Raw genomic sequence first — 24272 nt, 5'->3', positions numbered from 1 at the left:
CTGTATGTAATAAGTTGTTTCCTTATCTGTATATATGTTATATACAGACATCTATCACCTATCGAATATGTATAAATATGTATGCTTATATATGTTTGTATATATACATATGTGTAGATGTATATAAATATATATATGATTGACACAGCTCCTCATTTTACAAGAGAATATGGAGCTAAAGAGAAGTGGTTGACAGATGTACCTAGTCGATCTTCCAGACTAATCTCACTTCCCCAAAAGGCCATCGGGGCCCTTGGTTGTAATAAATGTTTCCCCTCCAATGCCTCAGTGTTGTCCCAATGAAGCAAGGAAAAGCCTCAGTTAACTATGGAAAGCAGGTTTTTGTAGGGATTGCCTGAGTGAGCGTTTGGGAGAGGTTCACTAGTCCAACTGATTTGTTCCCTGAAGAGATTGATACGGTATAATTATCCACATGTTTGCACTTCTACTATGGGAATTTGGCATTTTAAGATATTAAGTTGGTAAGAGGTGATTTTGACATGACTTGAAGAGGACGGGTTCTCTGTTGGCCCCTTAAATCTAAGCTATAATTTAGAACATCACACACAGAGGCAAATATTCATCATCAAACAATTATGAAAACTTTGTCATAATAGGAGCCAGAATAATGTCTGACACCCATGGCGTAAGCTACATGTAAGTAAATTCCAATTTCACTAAAGCACTAATGATGGTTAAATTTTGGTTCCCTTGTCTAGATCAGGGATGGTAAATATCTTTCGTCTCATTTGCCAGGGCTCACGGTTCCATGGTCATTGCTTGCTGAGAAGGGTCCTGAGGTCCAGAGTAAAGTATTGATGAATGACTCGGATTTCAGAGTAAAAATTGAGACTCTGAGGAAGGTCACTGTGAGCAAAGGGACCAGAAAGGACAAGGGGCAGCCACTTGCTCCATCCATGGGTACATCTACACCGAGCACCCTGCAGACACTTGCCTCCTGACCCAGAGAGGCCACAAGCCTGGTGGTGGGTTCAGCCCAGTGAACGAGAGCTGGAAATTTGGAGTGAAAGCATTTGGACACGAGAGGCATGCGTTGAGGGCAGCGGTGCCCAGAGCCCCCTGTCAGCTCTGACGGCAGGGAGCCCTGAGGGGCGCCGGCTGCAGTGCAATCCTGCAAGGTCACCGTAACTCCTGCCAGTGGCTCCCTCTTCTCACCCAGAGGGACAAGCCCGTGCCTGCTTCATCAAGAAATTCAATGTTCATTAAGGTTGTGATTCCCACATTGGCGGCCAATACCAATGCTGAAGTCCCTTAAGCCTTTCACACATCTGTCTGTCTGTCCAGCCCAGGGTCTGTCTAGGTCCCCAGACTAAAGGAAGCCCTGGGCACAGCTTTGTGACCCTATCCCCAGAGGACTCCTGATGGGGGCGAGGGAGGGGGCCTTCAGTCTTGCCTTTGGCCTGCAGCCCCACTCCTGTTTTTATCTCCCACCACTCCCTCACCTGCCGGCAGACGTTTGACTCCAGGATTTGAATAAAATAAAAACTGACAGTGTGGAGCCATGTTCAGGGCTGAGCTACAAAGGATTTACACAATTATCTTTGTCAGAATTCATTTTGTCAATGCCCCTCTCCTCTTCAGCTTGCACACTACTAATATCTTTCAAAAGTTTGAGGAGACTGAAAATAAAACAAGGGAAGTACTAGAAGCATCTCCAGATGGGCACAGGGTGGGACAGGGTGTGTGACCCCAGGGGACTGAGAAGAGAGGAGCCCTCAAGGCCAGGAAAGTGCCAGAATCGCAGGTAGAGAAACCGAGAGGCAACTTGTCCAGACCATCCCCAATATCAAGACCCCGCTCCTCAGTGCCCCTCCCCACCCCTGTTCAGGGGCGGGGACCCACCGTAGTTCAAGCTACCAAGGCATCCCAGAGCGTGTGGGCAGTCTTTGACCCTTTCCTGAACATCTGGCCTAGAATAGTCCAGGAAAGGGCAGTTTTGGGCCTGAGAAAGGCACCTAGATTTTCTCAGCCATGTCCCCATCTCCCCCACATGTTACACACTCATCACACACACACTAATGGAGACTCTAGATGCTGATGACCTCCAAATTGATGGTTCTGGCAGCCCTGGAGTGCTCCTGCCCTGCCCTCCAGACCTGGGTGTCCAGGGGAGTTTGTATCGCCTGCTTGGAGGGCTGAAGGGCTCTGCCACTGAACTGTGTCCAGCTGGGCACTTGCATATCAAACCGCCCCCACCCCCAAGTGCCTCACACCCTGGCTCCATCCTTTCAGGTCACAGCAGTTCCACCCTCTGAGGGCTCACGCTAAGATCCTCAGAGTCATCATAGCTTCCTCTGTTTCTCTCAGATGCCATGTGGAATTTGTTAGCAAGCCCTGCAGCTCGGCTTTCAGAACCTGCCAAATCTGACTATGGCCCACAGCTTCTCCACTGCCACCCTGTGGGACCCCAACCAACTCCTGTCTTGGGGTCAGTCTGTTCCCTGCTTGCTCCGCACACCCCAGCCACATTTCCTCCTTCATGGCCCAGTGGTCACTGAACACAGAATAACTAAGTTGCCAGGGACCACAGAAGCCATCGAGGCCAGGTTCCCATGCTCTAGGCTGGGAAATCAATTTACTAGTGTTTTAAGAATAAGAAAGAAGAGTCTGTGTGAGAGTGCATTGCTTGTCATGAAGGTAAAATCACTCTGTGAAATTTTGGTTTGAGTGTGTATTGGTTCAAAATGTAAACCCATTTCCATGGGTCACAGTAACAAAGGTGTAAAAGCCTCTGCTTTCCTTTCACTCCCTCCCCACGGTATGCCTTGCTGGTACAGCATTCTCAATAACACACACAGCCATTCTTCTCACCTCTGGGCGCAGGACGCTGGCCCCCTCCCAAGGCAAAAGCCTTTCCATTGTTGACTGCTCTGTGGCTCTAAGCACTTCCTCACCCTTAGCTCAGACTTGCCACAGGTTCTCCTGAATCTCTGATCATCCTCCCCCAAGTAAGCACAAGCTTGCTTGGGAAAACAGCATCACAAGAGTTAAAGACGGCTCAAAAGGCCTCTTGATTGTTCGCTCAAGACTATTTCTATTTCTAATTTGAGGCTATTCCATCTGCATTTCTGCCCAGCATCCTACGCCTAGAAGCAAGACCCGGGTCTTCACTCTGGGCCACCACCACTGCCTGACTCACAATCTGTGTGGTTTGGAATGAGGCTGAACCCAGTTCCTGGCTCCAGAGATGACCAATGTCAGCACCACATGCCCTTGGTGACTAGCTTCAGCACCTGGTTCAGCCTGCGCCAATTAGGGACTTTGGCTGAAACTATTAGGAATGATGGTGCAATGCTAAGAAGATGGGTGATAAGCTCAGGGTTGCAATGACCGCCTTTGCCAAAGCCTAGGGGAAAGCTTTCATTGAATGAAGCTAACACGGAGATGAAAACAAAGGGGATAAGCAGTAAGCATGAGAGTGACAGTGAGAACGAGCAGTAGAACTTTCCAGTCTGGAGCACCACAGGCTGAGAGGACAAGCTCACAATCTACAAAGCCCAGAGGGCCAGAGAGGAGGCACAGGGAACTCGCCATCAACTCACAACCCAGTGCTTAAGAGACAGCCCACAAACAAAGGACAAATTTCCAGGCCAAATAAGGGGGGGACTGTGAACCCAAGATGGGTGAACATTTTAATAACTCAAATCTCATGGTGTCAAGTTGCAACATGACCGGGAAGCATTTAGCACTTCAGAGGCCACTGATGGGAGATGGTCTGGTAATGCTAGGTCTTAATGTAGATGCAGAGAGGGAAAGATACAGACCAAAGCAGGAAAGTGTCCAGAACCTGCAAGGGAGGCTAGGGGACAGAAGAGACAGAGCAGAAAATGAAAAGGAAGATTAGACATGGAAGGGCTGGGATGAAGAGAGAAGCGAAGGTGGAGGGAGCAGGGACCGGCAGGATGACATGTACAGCATTGTAGGCAGAGAAGCCGGGTACAAGAAAGGGCCCATCCAACTACATCTAAGGACCAGAACGAGGTCTTGGGTCCCCGCAGGAGTGGCGGGGTGGGGGCCACCTACGCTGCTAATAAACGACTCTCTCAGTTGATAACCCTCATTAAACAGAACTTCACAAATGGTTTAGTTTGAATTTCCAATACTTGATAAATTTCAAACCTGGAACAATTATTTCTGATGTACAGGATCAATAAACAGTTTCCTGGGCTGAATCCCACGGAAGTGGGGATGCTTCCAAGAGGGTTGCTAGGATTAAAACTCCTTCAAATGCCAAATAAACACTGACTTATCTCTTTTTAAAGAACTTTTTTGTAAGGCAAAGGTTAGCTTTGTAAGGAAAGGCAGGATGAAAATTAATCTAACTTGCGGTGACCTCCTCGGGCTGGGTTTGAATTACATTTCCACATGGCCTGTGAAGATCTTTCATGTCTCTCGCTCCATTAGTTGGTGTACTTAGCAAAGGTCGGGTAATGAACAGACGCACTTTCCAGGCAGAACATGGTCCTGCCGCTCAGCCCCTTCCTGCCTTCCTGGGGTGAATGTGGAGGTCACTGGGTGGCAGGAGCCTTCTCTGAGATGCCTCCAGAAAACGATGGGCATTGCGGGCGTCACCACCGCCTGGGGCAGCACAAGTCTCACGTGGTTCCCCACCTCTGGAAGCTCTTGAGTTTCTTGTACTCCCAAGGGGACTTCGCATGTGCTTTTCAGGGAACTGCTTTATTTCAAGAGAACGTGCTAGCTAGAAGTCAAAAGGAGAAGAAGCAGGAGCTATGGGCGAGGAAGGAGAGAAAGGGAGATGGCAGAGGAGCGGGGGGAAGGGAGGAGGAGGGCATGGCAAGAGGAGCCAATATGCTAACCAAGTGTCCTATCCCCAAACACCGGGAGCTCTCTGCCTGGGGGCTTGTCCACCTGAGTATCACATTACTGGGGGCCCCTGGACCCCTCTGTCCATGCTATCCCAATCCTTTACCATCAGAATGGGATCTGAACTCACACTTTCAGAAGATGCATGAGCCAGACAGAAAGGTAAAGCTTGTGTCAGATGCTAGCAACATTTATTCCTTCTCTGGCAACATATCCTCCCTGTTTGGGGGCTATAGCGTGATGAATTAGATCTCAAAGAGTTTCATTTCCACTAAGAAGTTTAACATTGAGGAGACAGGGATGTGGAAATCATTAACTGGCACCTATGGGTGCTAGAGACACAGACAAGGGCCTCCCCCACTTTGGCCTCCTGAGACAATATGCCCCAGGTTGACTGCTGCCAGAGAAGAACGCTCAACCTGTTTCTGAAATGAAATTCAATGAGGACTCTTTCTCTCTTGCCCTCCCCACTCCTTTCTCCGTCACTTGCCATCTCTGAAGCCATAGTTTCCTCTAGTTCCTTCCCTGCTACTAGTTTGGAAGTTATGCATTCCAGTCCTCTCTTATAAAGGTGAACCATTATGGGGCCTCCCTGGTGGCGCAAGGGGTTAAGCACCACAATATGAAGCAATCCGTGGCCTCTGCAGCACCAGTTCGATCCCAGGCCAGCCAGGGAGCAACCCACATGGCGCAGCAGACCTCTCCTGACTCTCCCGCTGCTCCCCTCAGCAGTGTATTTCAGTCAGTCTGCCTGTTGTGTTCCCCACTCTGTCTCTGGTGAATCTTTTCACCCCCTGCATCTCTGGCCTGTACCCCAGCTCTTGTATGCATAAATAAATAAATCTTAAAAAAAAATTAAGTTGAACCTGTAAACATTTAAGTACACCTTTAACTACACTTGTCCATGGTTTCAAGGGAACTGGTGTCTTTATCCTCCTCCCTTCATATTGACCCTTCTCCCATTTTCCTAAGTGGCAGCTTGTTTTCAGACACTGGAGAAAAAGCATTGTTGTTATATTTTCAGTTGGCAGCTGTATGGAGTAAGGAAGGTGTGATGGGAAGGAAAACTGTGGAGGAGAAGACACCAGGAGTTGTGGGGTCCAAGGGCAGGATACTGGGGACCAATCACAGACGATGAGGAATGCACGGACCCCAGCACATCTGTAGCCCAGGCCACCTCCCCAACAAGACACCCACCTTTCATGAGAGAGGCCTCCAATAGTCCAGAGAACGAGGGGGAACCTTTGCCCAAGTAATGGCGGGGATCCCTTACACACCTCCCCAGGCGCCCAGAGGCCCAAGCACAACTGGAAGGACCAAGTAAGTCCTCACTTGACATTGTCAGATATATTCTTGGAAACTGCAGCTTTAAGCAAAACTGTATAAATGAAAGCAGGTCCTTACTCAACACTGGTCGGGATTTTGTTTTTCTCATCATTGCATCAAACAAATTGTGTTGAATGAATCCACCTTATTTGAGGGCCTGCTGTAGTGAGGACGGGCTCCCATGCTGTTCTTTGGGGTGAGAACTAGTACAGAAGGACACCCCAGCCTGGGAAAGCCGGTTGGTATTCCTGTAATGCCCACTCAAAGCTTCCCAGCTCTCTTTTCCCTCTGTTCTTTCTCTTTCCATTTTCTGGGCCATGAATCATGCCAGTGACAAACCCCCTCAAGGTGGAGAGAAACTGGGATGAGAGGTAGAATCAGGAAAACTCATCCCATATCCATCTGGCAGCCTTGGCTGACCCTCACAACCCAGAAAGCCCCTCAGAAGATCTACCCACAGTTCCCCCTACCTTGCCAGCTTGGAATCACAATCAAAATAAATATAGAGTATTTTTCATTCATTCCCTACCCACAACCTAGAGTGATCTTTTAAAACTTATAAAAATATAAGTTGGATCATTTCCTTCCCTTATATAAGGCCCTTCATTGCTACCCCTCCCCCTTAAAATAAAACCCAAATTCCTTACCACACCCCACAGGGCCCTGTGTGGTCTGGCTGCTTCTCCCACTGATGAAGCACTGTTCCCCCCTTTCTCACCGCAGCAGCCTTTCCTTGGAACTCTCCGCCTCGTTCCCAGGCAGGACTTTGCACAAGCTGCTCTCTCAGTCTAGAACACCCTTCTCTTCTTGCCCTGGCTCCTTCTCATCCTTCAAATTCCCACATAAATGTCACCTCCTCAGAGAGGCTGTCTCTAGCCCATCAACACTAAGTATCATCACTCCATAGATTTTCTTTTCATAGCACCATTTTCCTTTCTCTTTGTAGCATTTCCCTCAGTGGGCTACCCATCCATTTGCTTTTTCTCATTTATCATCAGTCTCGCCACACCAGGCTACACACTCCCCTGAAAAACATCCTGTCTTGTTGACTGCTTTTTCCCCAGCACCTAGAACAACGTCAGTACGTTAAGGCTTCTCAATCATTATGTGTTAAATGAACGAGATGATTTATTAAGTAAGTGTTTCTTGACCATTCCAAGGTTATGGTGAAGATCAAGTGAGATAATGCTATGTAAATATGAATGGTTATCATTGACAGCAGCCTCTGCTCCCCCCTTTTCCACCTGTGGCAAATTTGCAAACAACGGCAGGGCCCAGTTCTGCCAGGCCAGGTATTTCCAGCAAATCTCAACAATAACAACCATGGAAAAGGTCAAGGTTTTGCCACACTTTCATATAAGGATCATTTGTAGTCTGATCATTTGGATTAATCTCTTGACTTAGGTTTGATCTGTTTTTGTCAAGCAAGTAGATATATATTGATATTTGCAAAGAGCTTTATGCATGTGGTGCTCACTAAAATATGGCCACATTTTCCATAGTCATTTTCTCTAGAAGCTCATTTCCAGCTCCACGGGCTCATTTAGCTAATCTGCGGTAAGTATGGTATTGATCCACATGACGAGGAAGGAGCACATCAGACTGGTCCACAGAAAGGTGATTACTTTGGCTGCCTGGCCACTTCAGAGACTTGGTTGAAGTCTAAAGGCGCACTGAGAGGGTCTGGAAGTCAGCCTTCTGCCTCCCCCACCCCCTGACCGGTCTCACGCGAGCACATAGACAGTGCTGGCCATGAGGAGACTAGCAGTGTGATGAGAGCACCCCAAGGAGACCTCGCTGTTCCCATAGTTCCCTCCCTCTTTCCCTCTCTCCCTCACGCCTTCCTTCCTTTTTCCAGCTTTTCTTCCTAATTGACAATGTTTTCCAAAAATGTTAATACTCACTGCTCACTAATATGCACTAAAATTGACATCCTCGTTTGTTGCTTATGGAAATGTAAATGAGTATAATCGTTTGAAAAGCCAATTTGACAGAATATATCAAAATGGCCAAATTCTTTGACCCCGTAACTCCTCTCCTCTGAATTTATTCCCAGTAAATAGTCAGGGGTGTGCTGTATTGCTTGTGATAATTATAAATGTCCAGAAATAAGGGATTGGTTATCTGAATAAGCTATTGTACATCTTTTCAAAGAATACTCCTCAACCATGGAAAAGTGTTTGTGATTTATCAAGCGGAGGGAGCTGCTTTCAAAACATGTGGACAATTTGTACGATGTCGCCCCAATGTGTTTACGAATCACTGTGAATTTATGCATAGATTGATGAAAGAGGGGGCTGGTGCCCAGGGGAGTGCTGTTCTCTACTCAGCCTGTTTGAAATATTTCACAGTAAGAGAAAAATATGAAAGAAAAAAGATTGAAAAGATATACACCAAAATATTTCAGCAGATGTAGGATTCCGGGTTACTTTTTATTTTCTTCTGAGAGCTCATCTGTATTTTCCAGATTTTCTAAAATGAATTTGAATTCTTTTTAGGATCCAAAAAGAAAAACAAAAAAAAAAACACCCTTAGCAAACAAAGAAATATCCACATACAGCACCTAGTTGGCGAGCACTGCCGTGTGCTGGGCTGGTAAGGGAGATAGCTATGGAAAGACAGCAGGTATTCCAGGCAGGAGGAATAGCTTGGATAAAGGCTCGCAGGTGGGAAGACACACATCTGCAAAAGGTGGTGCATCCTTTGTTTAGAAGGATTAGAACCTGTGAAAGGCATCATGAGAGATCAGACTAGTGTCAGAGGGACCCAGAATCAGACATACAAGGAGGATGGAGGGGGACATGTGTAGGAAGGATATGCTAGAATGGTCCCTGGGGTAGAGAGTGTGAATGGGCGATGCTACAAGCAGCATTTGGTGGATGGCTGGAATGTGGCCAGGGAGACATGAGTGGGAGAGTTGAGTGGGCCAAGCCCAGGGCAGTGACAGTGGGGTCACCCTGGAACCACTCCTCAAAACCCAGCACAGACTCCCTGGGATGGTGGTTAAGAGTTATAGCTGAGGGCCTCCCCAGTGGCGTAGTGGTTGAGCGCTGGGTTGCGAAGCTGCCCGCAGCCTCTGTGGCGCCGGTTCGATCCCCGGCTGCTCCCCGGCCACCTGAGGAGGGTCCCACATGGCGCGCAGACCTCCCCTGCCTCCCGCTGCTCCCCTCAGCAGTGTACTTCAGTCCTTCTGCCTGCTCTGCTCCCCACTCTGGCGCTTCACTCCCGCGCTTCTGACTGTACCTAGTGCTTGAATAAATAAATAAATAAATAAATAAATAAATAAATAAATAAATAAATAAATAAATCTTAAAAAAAAAAAAAAAAAGAGTTATAGCTGAAGCTCCAGACTACCTAGGTTTGATCCTGGCTTCACCATTCACTAGCTGTGTGACCACAGGTAAGTTATATAGCCTCTCTCTGCCTCAGTGTTTTCATCCATATAATGGATACAGGGGATGATATAATAATAGCACCATGTCACCCAGCTGTTCACTATGAGGACAAATGAAGCATGTGGAACAGAACCTCCTGCAGAGTGACAGTACAGGATAGCCAGCACTATCTCCTCTGACGGAAGGTCCACCACAGTGCCAAGTGGGACGTGTTGCTGCAGAACCACCTACACCAACAAGGACAAAGCCAAGGCAAAGTGTGGCCTCTGTCTCTGATTCTCCCCCAAAACTTGTCCTAGTCGAGATGAAGGAGAAACTAGAAAGATGTAGTAGAAAATGTCAATGACCCAGCCTCTGGTCCCAGCTTTGCCATTAACTCCCAGATCAGAAGTCAGGATGAAGATCACTGTCCTGGGACACAGTTGGTCCCCTCCCTCCCCAGCTTGATGCCAGTGCACCTGGGCAGGGCCTCCTGTTCTGGGCCCAGGGCCCTTCTGACTCCATCACTAGCCGAGGCCAGGATGTTAAACTGACCTTAAACAGCACCTGTCCGAGGACCAAGGAGTCATCCACTTATAAGGAAATAAATAAAACCTCCAGTTACCTGCCACACACACCTTGCACCCCCCTACACCTAATGCAAACTGTAGGTGGAGGCAGAGCTACCTTTGGTCCGAGCGGACAGAAGAGGTTTTTGGAGGGATCTTGTCCCAGCAGCCTCCCCTGCTATTTCCAGACCCACAGAAGTGATAAACAGACTCATTCCAAAGCAAAGGAAATGCACAATCAATCCATGCCTTTAGGGCTGGGCTACAATTTAAGGAGAGGAGAAGACAAGATAAATAAAAAGGCCTATTTTCAAGAGAGCCATTTAAGCCCAGAGAGAGGCCATAATAATGTGTGCACCAGCTCTGCTTAAATTTGTCCCCGGCTCTCTCAAAATTGCCCTGAGATAATCAAAAGGAAGTGAAGAGGAACAACACAGACTCCAATTCAGAAGAGGATGTGGTAATTAGCACCCGATGCCTGGACCCTGCTGTCAGGCGGAGCAGTCCGTCACCTAGGGGCCTCCTGCTGTCTTCCAGTGGCAGAAGACACTTTGGCTCTCGCTATCGCACCCTGGAGTTGCAGAGCACAGAACTGACACGTCCATGACTGGATTTCTAAAATCATCTCTCAAAGAGATAAATGACTTCCTCTAGTCGGTGGTGTCCGACCTGGGTCTGGGAATAGATAAATTCATTTACTCGGGAGTTAGATCTCTATTTTTCTCCTGGCACCATCCATAATCCCATCTCTTTCAATGTTTGAGACATTCAGAGTGATGGATGCTCCCCAGCCATGGGGCGAAAGGTGAGATCCTCATGGGGAGAACGGAGCGACCCATCTTAGAGCCAAACCCGGGGACAACTTGCACTGGGACCATGCTGGCTTCAAGATGCCACCACACAGATGGGTCCTGGAAGGAACTGCACTTGGCCCCACTTAGGAGCTCCTTCCTCTTCACGCCAGGCCTCTCTTTCTGAGCCTGGACATCCTGGTGACTGCCTCAAGGAATGGCAGGGCCCCTTCCATGTCCCCTGCAAGACAAGAGCTGGCTGGGATAGGCGTGGACAGGACAGGCAGCCTGACCCCTGCCAGAGCAAAATGGGTCCAGCAAATTCTTCCTGAGGATTTTAACAAAGCAAAACTATGAGAGTTAGCCTACTTTGTCTCTTCACTTCTCTTTCAGGACACGTGGATCAGAGCCATCCAAACCCAGTGCCTCAATTTCCTTGTCACAAATCGGGACTCTTAGTTCCTATCCCGAAGGATTCAGAGATGCCCAGGAAAGCCACTGAGATGGAAGGCCATCCTCTTCTGTCTTAACCAGGCAGGTTGGAGCAGAACACCTGGTCCAGAGTGTCTCAGGCCCTGCTACAATTAGCGTTGCTGGGAGCTGTAAAATAAACAGCAGGCAAAGCTTGCTGCAGTTCCATCCCATCTCTGCCAGGGGAGCTGGCGTCAGTACTTGTCACTGTGCAGCCAGGGCCTAGAAGCTCTGGCCCTGTCTGCTCACGCCCCCATCCCTTTCCTCAGGCCCTCAGGTCACACCTTGTTAGGCTCTCAATGGTTACACGTGGCCGGGTTCATTGGGCTCAGGGGTAGCCCTGCAGTGGCCTTCACAAGGGAGGCCAGGGGCGATGACACACAGGTTGTGATGCATCAGAGGGGAGTGAAAGAAGAGCGGGCCGTGGGGACAGGGAAGCTGATGTCTCCTGAGCTGTGCTAAGTGCCGGCACTGTGCTGAGTGATTGGTGTGGACAGTGTCCTCCTCATCCTCATGCTAACCCTGGAGGCCAGTCAGAAAGGTGATTTTACTGATGAACCCACTGGAGCCTAGAGGGGTCAATAGCCCTCCAGGGTCACAGATGGCCCAGGACTGGGTCACATACATCACCTTACCTCTCTGCATGTGAGTTCCCCATCTTAGGTAAGGAGGGGACTCCAGGAAACCTCAGCCCTGATGGCAGCGGCAAAATGAGGCACACTCACAGAATGGTCACCCAATGGCAAGGGGTCTGACCAGGAGGCTGAGATTGTCACAACTGAACACGTGGGGCCAGGATGAAGAGCTTTTTCCCATCAAGCCTTCACGCACACTCCACCGAGGTTGCATGTGGGCATGTACGTGTCCGTATGTGGGTGAAGTGTCCAAGGTCATCCACCAGTTGCTGACAAGGTGTGGAATCTCAGGCTGCTGGAATCTAAGTGCTCCCTTTCTTAAGATGGGGGCACTGTAGGAGCCTTGGCCAAGGGACAGCTCTCCCCAGATAAGCATCCCTCCCATTCGAATTTGGTCCCTGGATGCTTGCTTTGTTCAACCTCATGGCTGTGTGGTGGATGCTTGGTGCTCAGCATACTTTTCCTCTTTCTTCCATGTGGCCTGCCTGTACTATGGAAACAAGAGGGCCCCTGCAGCAGGAGACAAGAGCTGGCTGGGATCAGGGGAGGACAGGACAGGCAGCCTGGCCCCTGCCAGACTCCAAACGCTCAGCTTCTGCCAGAGCAAAATGGGCCCAGCAATTCCTCCTGAGGATTTTAACAAAGCAAAACCATGAGAGTTAGCCTCCTGAAACCTTTGCAGTGAAGGCCCCGGATATGATTTAAGTGCAGCCTGTCAATGCACCTGGAGGGTGAAGGAAGGCAGGCACTATGCTTCTGCTTCTGCCCCTTAAGCTTGAGCAGCAAGATTTGCAGGCATCCCCATGTGCCGGGAAGCAGAGCCTGGGCATCCTTGCTTTACTGCTGTGGGCCTATCTGCTGCTCCCTTAGTCCCCATTTTCCTAACTGGCAAGGCGGGGGCTTCTGTGGAAGGCCAGTTCTACAGTGTTCTGGCAGTCATCTCTGGGGACCCTATCAAGGGTCTCTCACCCTTTACGTGATGTGTGAGCACCTGGTTCCCTGTCTTAAATCCCTTTCTTCTTAAACTGCTAAAGTTACCCGTGTCATCTGCAATAGCTCATCTTCCACAGTTCCTGCCTCTGCACCATCTCTATAGCCAACCTTCTAAGAGCTTCCACAGCCAACCTATGACATTGGAGGCAAGGCATATCTGCCCCCATTCCATGGGCGAGGAAGCTTAGGCCCAGAGTCAGGGAGCTACCCAAGTTATCCTCATCAGTCCTGGGTACCCAGCTCAGGGGGTACAGCTGCATCTGCCAATGGAGCAAGCTGCTTCTAGTTGGCAGAGACCTATTTCAGAGCTAAGAAGGGCCCTGGGCTTCTGCACGAAAAGTCAGAGCCATAAAGGCAAAAAGTCTGGACCCCAGACAGCATGGGGCTGAGCCCACCCCAACCCCAAAATCCTGCCGGTTCTCATGGTTTTAAGGGAAAAGACACAGGGCATGGTGTTAGAAGGTTGATTCCAGCTCTGTCACTGACCCTGGGGAAGGCTTATCACATGAGTAAGAGTCAGCTTGTTCATCAACAAAATGGGATAATAAATCTTGCTTTAGATACCCCCAAGGTATTTTTTTTTAAGAGATCTAGTTAAATCTATTAAACTATATGTGATTCAGGCAGCATCCCTCCCAGATACGGCACCACCACCCCCCACCCCAGGGTATTTGGAGAAACAAACATGTTGAGGGACATCAAAGCCCCTGGTTACCCAATACACCTAGTTGCCTGGGGTTTTCACTTAAGGAATTGTGAGGGTGGGGAGAATCCCCACACCCTCTCTCCAAAGTGGGGCACTTTTCTCTTGCACATTGTTTCCTGTCTCATTGGTCCCCTCCTTTCCCCTCTGCCCACCCTGTTTGGCATCACCCTGTCCTTGCCTTTTCCTGGGGTGGCAGAAGCAGAGGAGGGCTGCCAGATATGGCAGGAAAGGCCCTCGACAGCGATCCTCACTGCTCTCTGGGCAGCAAAGCCTGAAATCTGCACGAGCTGGCTTGTGCTGAGACCCTGCATGGCCGCGGTGCTCACCCTTTTGTTTTGGGCATCTGAACACTGTGCAGCCGCTGCTGCCATCCCCCCCACCCCGAACCCCAACCCCGCCAGCCCTGTGAGGAGTTCCATCCCATTAACTCCTCCATGTCACCATGGCAACACAGGCTCCTGACTCTCCCAAAGATAAGAGATAGGAGGGCCACCGAAGCCAGGCATGGCTGAACCCCCTCCCCAGATATGCAGGGAGGGCCAGAGACCTCAACTCATTTCCAGTAGAGAAGCACAGTGCCTGAGATTCTGTTGTGTGCCTGACACCTGCTTCAGGAACACCCGCAACCCAACACACCCACAGCCAGTGAGTGTGGCAGCAGATGACTTTCATTTGTTTTCAGCCAAGTTTCTCTATGACCATGATCCTGCCTTTTCTCCCCATGGCACTGAAATCCAAGCTGTCTCTCAGCAGAGTGGGAACCAGCACAGAATGGTCCCTAGCAATGGTGCACTCCCCAGCGTAAACCTCTAAGCACATACGGTGAACGCCACCCCACAGTATATAGAAGAAACAGGAGCTCAGAGAGGTTAAATAACATGGCTAAATCATACTGCCATTAAGTGGGAGAATTAATATTTCAATTGAAGACTGTATTTTTTTTAACCTGGCATATTTGACACTTTTGTAGTTCTTATAATAAGCCATGCACTGTTCTGAGCTTTATGCATGTAAACTCTTTTAGTCCTCATAACAACCCTGTGTGATAGGTTCTATCAACAGTTCCACCTTACAGAGGAGGCTTTTTTTTTTAAAGATTTATTTATTTATTTATCAAGAATGGGGGTACAGGCCAGAAGCGTGGGAGGATGAGAGGATTCACCAGAGACAGCGAGGAACAGAACAGGCAGACTGACGAAATACACTGCTGAGGGGAGTAGCGGGCTCGACAGGAGAGGTCTGTGCACCATGTGGGAGCCTCGCCGGTCGACCAGGATCGAACCGGCACTGCAGAGGCTGTGGAGAGCTTCACTGCGCTAGGATCAACCACCTGCACTACCAGGGGAAGCCCAAGAGGCTATTTTTTTTTAAGATTTTATTTATTTATGTATACAAGAACTGGGGTGTAGGCCAGAGGTGCAAGGGGTGAGAGGATTCACCAGAGACAGAATTGGGAGCAGAACAGGCAGACTGAAATATACTGTTAAGGGGAGCAGGGGGCAAGACAGGAGAGGTCTGCTGTGCCATGGGGGATTGAAGTGATGTTGCAGAGGCTGCGGATAGCTTCATAGTGCTGTGCTTAACCTCTTGCACCACCAGGGAGGCCCACAGAGGAGGCTGTTGAGGTACAAAGAGGTTAGGTAGCTAGCCCAGAGTCACACAGAGAGGAGCTGGATTCACACCCAGGCAGGCTGGCTCCTGAGTTTGTGTCATAAGCACTAGACTGTATTTGGTGATGATTTTAGGACCCCTCAATCCCAGCTGCAGCCCACTCTGCCCTGAAAACGAGAAATTGACCACTTGACCACCTCTAGTAGCCCCACCTGGCTTCTCTCATCGAACTGGCTGGCTCTCAAATGAGAGTTTTGAGGGTTTTATTTCCCCAACCATCCTGCAGCTTTCTTTTCCAATTTCCCTCGCTCTCAAAGTAATCTCACGTTTCCACTCATTGCGCTGGGCTCTAAAAAGCTCCCATTTGGAACAACAGCCGAGAATTGTCTTCCTTTAGAGAGAAGAGTCTTCCAGTGCCCTCACAAGGGAAGTCCCCCTTGTCCCCCCACACTCAGCCTGTCTCCAAAGACCATTAACGCAATCACTTAACAAGAGGCCAGCTCTAATAGAAAGAAAGAGGAGGAGCATTGTTAGCCGTTTGAAGGGGAGAAGAAATCATAAAATCCATCAAACCTGTATTTGTCTCATTAAAAGTGTTTCTAATTTATAATGTCCTGGAATGCAGATGCCGCCCAGCTGTGCGGGCCTGGTAGCACTGACTGGTGTCCCCCGCCCCCCCCACTCCTGGGCCCCTTCTCCCACCTCACTGGGACTGCCATCAATTTCTGCTCATCAGCGGCACTTACAGTAAATGGATTCATTTGTGGCAATGGGAGCTGAGAGACAAAGGTGACAATATAATTAAGGTTTTTAATTCTATGCCTGAACAGTTAAGTCCAGAACTCATGATAATTAGCCGGCTGTAATGAAAGATCTTTAATCGTTATTTTCCCTTTGTTTCCTATAATTGTTCATTTTGGCCAACTACATTTGTCCTTTCATTTGAGTCTGGCTGCACACTTTTATGTCACTTCCATTATTCCTATAAACTCCAAAGAAAATATGTTGTGCAGCCCGGTCATTTACAAAGTCAAAGCGGGATGGCACGGGGAGCTCATGCGCGCACAACCGCTGACTCGGTGCTGGGGCTACTTTCTGGAGGAGGAGAAAACTGGGCTTGAGAAATCCATAGGCCTGGAGCTGTGTCTACAGAAAGCAAGCTGGGGCAGGAGAACGGAAAGTGATGGCCCCTTCACGGCCGACCTGGTCACGAGGTGGTTTGCAAACTGTGGTTTATAGGAGCATCACTATGACCACACACGTTCTTGATTCTCAAATGCATGTATTGCTCCCCCTCATATTTTGGCATTTCTAGGAGCAGAATGAATCTCACAGTCGATGTGCATTTTTAATGTCATGTCTACATTTTGTATTTCCTGAGAAGTTGAGACTTGCGAAAAGGGCATCTTCCACACAACAAATATTTATTGAGGACCCACTACATTCCAGGCTAGGCGCTGGAATGCAGTGATGAGGAACTGACCAGTCTCTGCTGGCACCACTTTTGGAGGATCACCCACACTCAGCCTCCTCTCCAGCCACCACTGGTCAAATGGACTGGATATTTTTCACTTGCTGTGGACTGCTTGGACTCACTTTGGACTGTGGGTCCAGGTGGCCGGAACATTGAAATCAGAGGGTTGGGGCTTCCAGGAAAGGGATGGAGGAACACAGGAATTGGGGTCTCACCACCGCCCAGGACTGGGGAAGAACCCCACTGGAAAACTCAGATGACAGCTTCCTAACAGGAAAGGAGAACAGGCCTGATGGGATAGGACAGCACTGGGATGGGGACGGGAACATCTGAGCAAAGACTTGTATGGCTGTGAAACATTCCATGTCCTTTCTCCCCCTCCCTCCACCCCAGGTCTGAGTCCTAAAAGTCCTTTGCCCAAGGTCCTATGATGAGCTCACATATTTTTGGAAAGGATGGAGGCTCATCTTTGCCCCTCTCATGTATTGCTTTTACCTTGAGGTTCTGACTCTGGCCTCATCTCAAACTTTCTATAGTTACCTGTCGCCACGAAGAAGAAAATTAGGCCACGCCAGTAAAAATTTTCTTGCTCTTCCCCCAATGCATTCTCCACATTCCAGAAGTGATATTGGATAGACTCTGGCAAAAAAAAAAAAAAAACACCAAGAACCCCCACAGAAGAGCTATTCCCTTTTTCAAAAAAGAGGGTCGGAAAGGCAAGAACTAACTGTGGTCTCAAATGCATGGTTTCAGCCCCTCCCCAGAACAGAGCTCACTTAAAACCCACAAAACAAGCCTAAAAATGGCCCTGATGTGGGTGGGGCTAAGAAGAGGCATGACAAGTCAAGCTCCAGGCTTCCCTCCATACCCCCACCACAGCCACTGCCCTGATCCCCACTGCCTCCGCCCCTCTTCACTGGCCTCTAGCCCGTGGTCTCTCTCTAGTTCTAGTTTCCCGAAACCTTACTGGATCATGATGCTCCAAGATGACTCTAGAGAATTCTAGGTTCTTAGCTGTGTCTCAAGTCCAACCAAAGTTCTGCCTATTCCCTGCCACTCCTGCTGAACTTTGCCTCTAGTGGAGCCCACTCACCCCATGCTGCTTCCTGCCTCCAGGCCCTTGCTGATAACCTCCCCTCTGCCTGACATTCCTGTGCTCCCCCTCAACCCCCAGACCCCACCCCGCCCCTGTCATCTTGCCTGGCTGCCCTCTTTGGGCACCTAGGGTGCTCCTGTCCCTGCACTTCCCATATGAACCCCCCCCCCCCACAAACACACACTCCACCTGCCTCCACAGAAGTAGAGACTGGCTCCCCCACTGCTTTCTCCCCTGTGGTGGGGCAGGGCCTGGCCAGATGTAGAAACACATGAGAGAGGACGAACTGAATGAAGTCAGTGCGGACCTGGATATTCCAGAGGTAGCAGGGCCACCTGTGGTACTTTCTAGTCCTTCAACAAACATCTTGTGAACCCCTTCTCTGGGCTTGCTGCTGAGGTACCAAGTCAGGGAAAAGAAGACCCTGCCTCAAGGCTGCAAATGGGCTTCCAAGGAGACATAGAAAATAGTGGTTGAGAGTAGCAGCCCGTATCCCGTCTCTACCACGTACTAGCTGTGCCACCTTGTACGAGTTTCTTAACCTCTCTGTGCCTATTTCCTTATCTCTAAAATGGAGACAGTAATAGCAACCAGCTCAGGGAATGATTTGAAGAATAAATAGGCGAGAGTGGTTTGAATAGTGTGGGGTACATTACTGATGCACAAATAATGCTAGCTCTCCCAGCACGCTGCTGACCCCCTGCCTCTGAGCAGCCTCCCTCCCACAGATACCCATACCCTTATGCTCCTGGCCCCTCAGGAAGCCGGCAAGGCAGAATCAAGAGGACACAGGCTGAGGAGTCACCGGGACAGAAATACAAGCCTGGGTTCGAGCAGCCAGCCACGTGACTTTGAAAAAGATACATGTGAGATGCACCATTTCCCCCAGAACGGAGCCAAGCCTCTGTTTTCCCTGAGGACAGGTAGAGGGGGAGGGGTAACTGCTCTGTCTGCTTCCCGGAGTGTGGTGTGGATAAAACAGTGGTTGGACACATCCTCTGTGGGTTGCACAGGGCTTATTCTAATCAGAGCACCACATCCAGCGCCCAACCAGGCAGGCTGAGCCAGGTGAGCGCTTGAGAGCACATCCACACCCTGCAGAATCCAGGCACCCAGAGCCTGTGGCAGGGGGTGGGAGGGGGTGGGGTGGGGGGAGGGCAGAGGGCCACAGAGGCCTGAGACCTTTACAAGCAGGAGCTCAGTGGGCTGTGGGGTGTTCCCATCCTCTGACCCCTGACACTGATTTCTGGGGCATCTTCCCCCAGTGCCTGCCAAGATCAAGTACCACTTGATCAAGTACCACTTGAGAGCAAGTACCACTCCAGAGGACTTGCCCTGGCCACAAGGCTGTTCCTGTGCCCTTGAATCTATTAAACAGAGCAAAGTGATTAATTATTTTACTGTCTTTATGGCATCAACTTTAACTTGCTTCACATCCACATTTCCAATTACATAAGCCCGAATCTTAAGCTCAGGAGGACATGTATTATTGAACTATTTATAATCAGAGTTTTTCAGAGCAGAAAAAGCTCTGCCAGGCAAGAGCCACACACCCCAAATTAATGATTCAGCAAGCAGAAGACAATCTGTCCTTAATCGGAGGGGCGTGGGTTGCAGGCAGGGAAAGAGCAAAGAAGATGAGTCCAAGTCAAGGATGGTAAACCATTTTTTTGCTGAAAGGCAAAAATCAGTTGAGGGGACCCACCCATGCCAAAGCAATCAAGTTGACTTGGGGGAGTTATTCTTTGAAGAAAATAATGCGACTTGGGTTACCTCAGACATACCAACTCCAGGTTTACTCTGGGGTCTGTCATTACTGATAACCATTGTTTTGTTATAGGGCAGCCCTAATACAAATCAGGGTGCCTGACTGTGGGTCCTCACCCATGCGCTTAAAAGGACTTATCAATACTCTACTGCGGGCACACACGAAAGGTTAATAAAAGGTTTATTTACAAGGGAAGGGCAAATGAGGAAATGTACAGCTCAGGGAGAAAAGTGGGAGACAAAGTTTTAAACGCGTCCTACTCGATCCGCCATATCTGGAATCCCAAATGGCACTCTGAGAGCTGGCCGCGAGCCAGGAGCCATGAAGCCAGGAGGCGAGCGACAGAGCGAGCCCCCCAAAGCCCACGTGTTTGATTTTTATACCAACTCTGGCTGCTTAACTCCACCCTTAGGTCCCAGCCACCCTCCCTTTGGTGATAATGGGATTTGTCTTTCCCAATGTCTTGATGGCTTTGGTCTGGAGTGGGGGTGGAGTCCACAAAGCCTGCACGGAATTAGCTCAGGACATCCTTTCCCCCTAACAGTTTCACTGACTCATTGTGCCCTCTCCACTGAGTAACTACAAATTTGTAGTTACATCTCTTTAAGTAGTTCTGAAACACTTAGGCATTTTTACCAGCAAGTCCCAATAGCTACTGTGTCTTCTTCCCTCCATTGACTTCTGCCAAATCATGGGAGAACTCCCCTTTTCTGCTCCTGGGCCCACATTTAGGCCACCTCCCACTGAGGAGCACCATCTCCACCCTAGATGCCCCAACTCCTGGATGATCACAGCCAGTCTGTGCCCCTGTGGGGACCACCTCTTTCCTGCTTTGATGCTGCAGGGAGGCTTGAGGGCCACCAGGGAGGCTTGAGGGCCACCATTTGGTTGAAGTTTTATTAGAATGGGCCTCTCCATGTTTACCCACTGCATCTCCCTCCCTCAGGCTCCAGGCGGGAGTCCACTAATGACTGGGGCCAGGAGAAAAGTTCTCAGGCAGATAGTTCTCCTGGCTAATGCCGCCAGGCTATTACCAAGCTGAGGTTGTCCGCTTGGCTCTTCTCAGTGCTGCAGGCTGATATCTGGAAAAGTCCCTCCAATCAGTCCTCCAGATTGGCTCAGCTCAGGATCAAGTGAGGTCCCTCGTCCAGGAACTAAATGGGACAGGAGTACGAGGTCACTCCTGTTCGCTGAACTCCAGTTATATACCTAGAGTTGGACCAGGCTGCATCCACAGCCATACATGAGGTAAGTGTCATTGTTCCCATTTCACAGATAATGAGACTGCAGCTTAGAGATGTTAAGTCACTAGTCCAAGATCCCACAGCGAGAAGGTGTTAGATGCCAAGATTCAAAGTCGCAATGCTCCCTCCTGCTTCTTTTTTAAGGATAAAACTTGACAATCCATTACCAGACCTTTGTCTAGGGAAAAAAAAAAAAAAAACATGTCCTCAACATGGAAGATATAAATGTTTGTTTTCTGCAAGGGAAGCAGAGGAAAGGAAGATTATCATCAACAAAAACAGACATAGGTTTGTTCCCTCCTGGAGTGCATGTTTGCTGAAGTAAAGCTGTAGTTTGAAAAAGATGACCCCAGAAAAGATATTCTGCCTTCTTTTGAGAGCTTTTTTTAAAAAATGGGAGAGACCAGCCAGCTCTTCATGAAACCTCCTTCTTCCTGAGCACAGAGCACAAAGCTCCATTCCCCAGGCTTCCTTGGAGTTGGGTGTGGCCGCACCCTCAGTTTTGGCCAATGTGTACCTAGTCGTGTGCTCTAGGTACAGCTGAGGCCCAGAAATACCTCCCCAGCGATCTTCCAGGCTCCTTCCCCTTTCACAGTTTGATGCAAATGAGTGTCATGACCTTGGAAACTACAGGCTGAAGGTACAGAGACAGAGGTGACAGGCTGGGGTCTCTGAACTAGGATTGAAGCAGGACCACTTTCCGATTTATCTAGAGTTGCCAGAATTAACAAAAATAGAAGCAAAACCAAAACAGGATACCCCATTAAGTGTGAATTTTAGACAAGCAATGAATAATGTTTAGTATAATGTGTTGGGAATAAATTAGGGACAGAGGTACATTTCTGGACCAGCTCTCAGCCCTCAGGATCAGAGAGTTAACAACTTATACCAAAAATTTAGGACCAACTTATACCAAAAAAATTATTCATTGTTTACCTGAAATTCAAATTCAACTAAGTAGCCCATATTTTATTGGGCAGCCCTACACCTATCAGATCACATGTCTGGCACATAACATGAGTGAGACATGTTGTGTTTGAATCATGGTATATACGGGGGTTGTTTGTTATAGAAACTAGCTAGCATTGCCTTAACTAATACATCATTGCTCCCTTGAAGGATCAGTTATTAAACAATCTGGTCAGACAGGCTCAGTCCAGACTCATCAGCATTTATGCAAGCAGGTATCTTGTCACCAGTTCTTGCCTGAACTCTTGTAGCTTAGTAAAAAACTGTTGGTCTTTCACCTCTCTCCCTTGCACTTTGGAACACCAAAGAGGAAGAGTTAACATACACAGTTCTTGGGCCTCCTTGGTGGCCTAGGGGCTAAGTCTCAGTGCTGTCACTGCTATGGCTTGAGTTTGATCCCCAGCCAGGGGGCTACCCACATGGCACAGCAGACCTCTCCTGTCTTGCCCGCTGTTCCCCTTAGCAATGTATTTCAGTAGCTCCACCTGTTCTGCTCCCCACCCTGTCTCTGGTGAATCCTCTCATCCCTGCACCTCTGGCCTACACCCTAGTTCTTCTATGCAAAAGCCAAACAAACAAACATACACAGTTCTTATCCCACCCCTCACCCCAGGAGCTGGCCACTCAGGGTAACCAGTAATTTCAGGTGGTTCATGAACAGGTGCAAACCATTGCTCAGGGAGCCCAGTGACCAGCAGTACAGAGGTCAAAGGAGTATGGGAGGTATTTGGGGAAAAGTAGCAGTGACAAGCCCCTCCTGGAAACATGGCAGTTGCCATCAGCTTTGGCACCCACAGAGCAAGAGCTATGGTGGTTAACGACTGGCCAGTCCCACATCTGGATGAACTATCTGAATCAGGAACTGGGGTGCTCAGTCAGGAACCTTGAAATCAGGGACTGGAGCCCATGGTGGGGCCTCCAGGAAGTTATTTCCATTGTGACAGAGAAAAAAAGAATCAAGATTTGGAGTACGTGAACAGAGGTTCAAGTCCTGTTTTGCAGTTTTGAACTCTTTTCAACTCTCTGAACCTCATTTTCCATCTCTGTAAATGGGGCTAACACCAAACAATTACTGTAAATTTACCCAAGGTATCGTACAAGACTTTAACTCGCAGCTGATGCATGGTAAATATTGTCTTCCCTGAGGGCCTGGCAGCTGCAAAGAGCGGAGGGAGAGCTCACCTTCTTTGTCACTCTATCCATTAATGTGTACATCCTCAAGACCCCTCTCCATCCCCCTCTGTGGCCCATGAGACCATGGCCCGGAGACCACTGAACCCGGGTTGGGTGGAAGAAGCTGTTTCTGACGCCGCCATCTTTCCTTCCAGGCAAGGAGCACAGAGTTCCCATCACCATAGAAACAGGGATCCCAATAGAAACTCTCTCCAGGCCACCCCCACACCATCCTCTCACATAGCATTGCTAAATCTCTGGCCCTAATTAACAGAGTGGACATTAAGTGGGCTCGCCTGGGAACCCATCATCTCTTCTAGCCTTGTTTCTCCAGCCCTGAGCCTCACGCCTTCAGAATAGCCCCTCTCGGGAGCCTCACTCTCCAGGGATGGCAGGTGAGGCCTGAGCTGCAGAGCCCAGACGCTCGTTCCCAACACACCCATCACTCACCTGCTCCGAAAACCCTCCTGTTGGCTCCTCCGGAGCCATTACCGTTCGTCATGTTTATCTGCATTTAGGTGCTGTGGGGATTCACACACTTCGATCTGTCTTTGCTCATGAAGCAATGGTCCAAAAAATGGTAATGATGCCTCTGACACCGCAGCATCACGGCATTCTTCACATACAGGGTTGCCAGAGGTAGCACATGGAAACACAAGATTTTCAGTGAAGTCTGAATTACACATAAACAATAAATAACTTTTTAGTATAAGCATGTCTCACGCTTACTTGGAACATACTTATTCCTTTTTAAAAGTATTCATTGTTTATCTGAGATTCAGGTTTGTAAGCATGTCCTGTGTTGTTTTTTTTTTTTTCTGATGACTCTACTCACCCGTCTTCCTGATGCACCTGGCTCTTTGGCCCAGGCAGAGAGCTTTCTCCATCAGGCAAGAACAAGGGGCAGTACCCTTCTTGGCAAGAGTCCAGCCTGCCTTTCTCTGCAAACCTACTCTTCCCAGCAAGACCCCTTGTATTCCCTAAACACACACTCACCTAAACCTTTGCCCACACCATTTTCTCTGCCTGGATATCTGTTCCTCTGTTTCTCTTTATCATTTAACTTTCCGGTTCCTTCAAGGCTGAATTCTCATGCCACCTTTCCAAAGCATGTCACGCTCCCAGCCCACTGATTTCTCTTTCCTCTGACCTCCCACAGCTCTGGTCTGCCACTCTCTTAGAACAGTGAACACTTCCATTGGAATGGTGAATCTGTGCCAAGCTCTG

The sequence above is a fragment of the Talpa europaea genome (genome assembly GCF_964194135.1).
Source record: "Talpa europaea genome assembly, chromosome: 7".
Taxonomy (NCBI): Eukaryota; Metazoa; Chordata; class Mammalia; order Eulipotyphla; family Talpidae; genus Talpa; species Talpa europaea.
The sequence above is the reverse complement of the archived record's forward strand: the minus strand, read 5'-3'. Positions refer to the sequence as shown.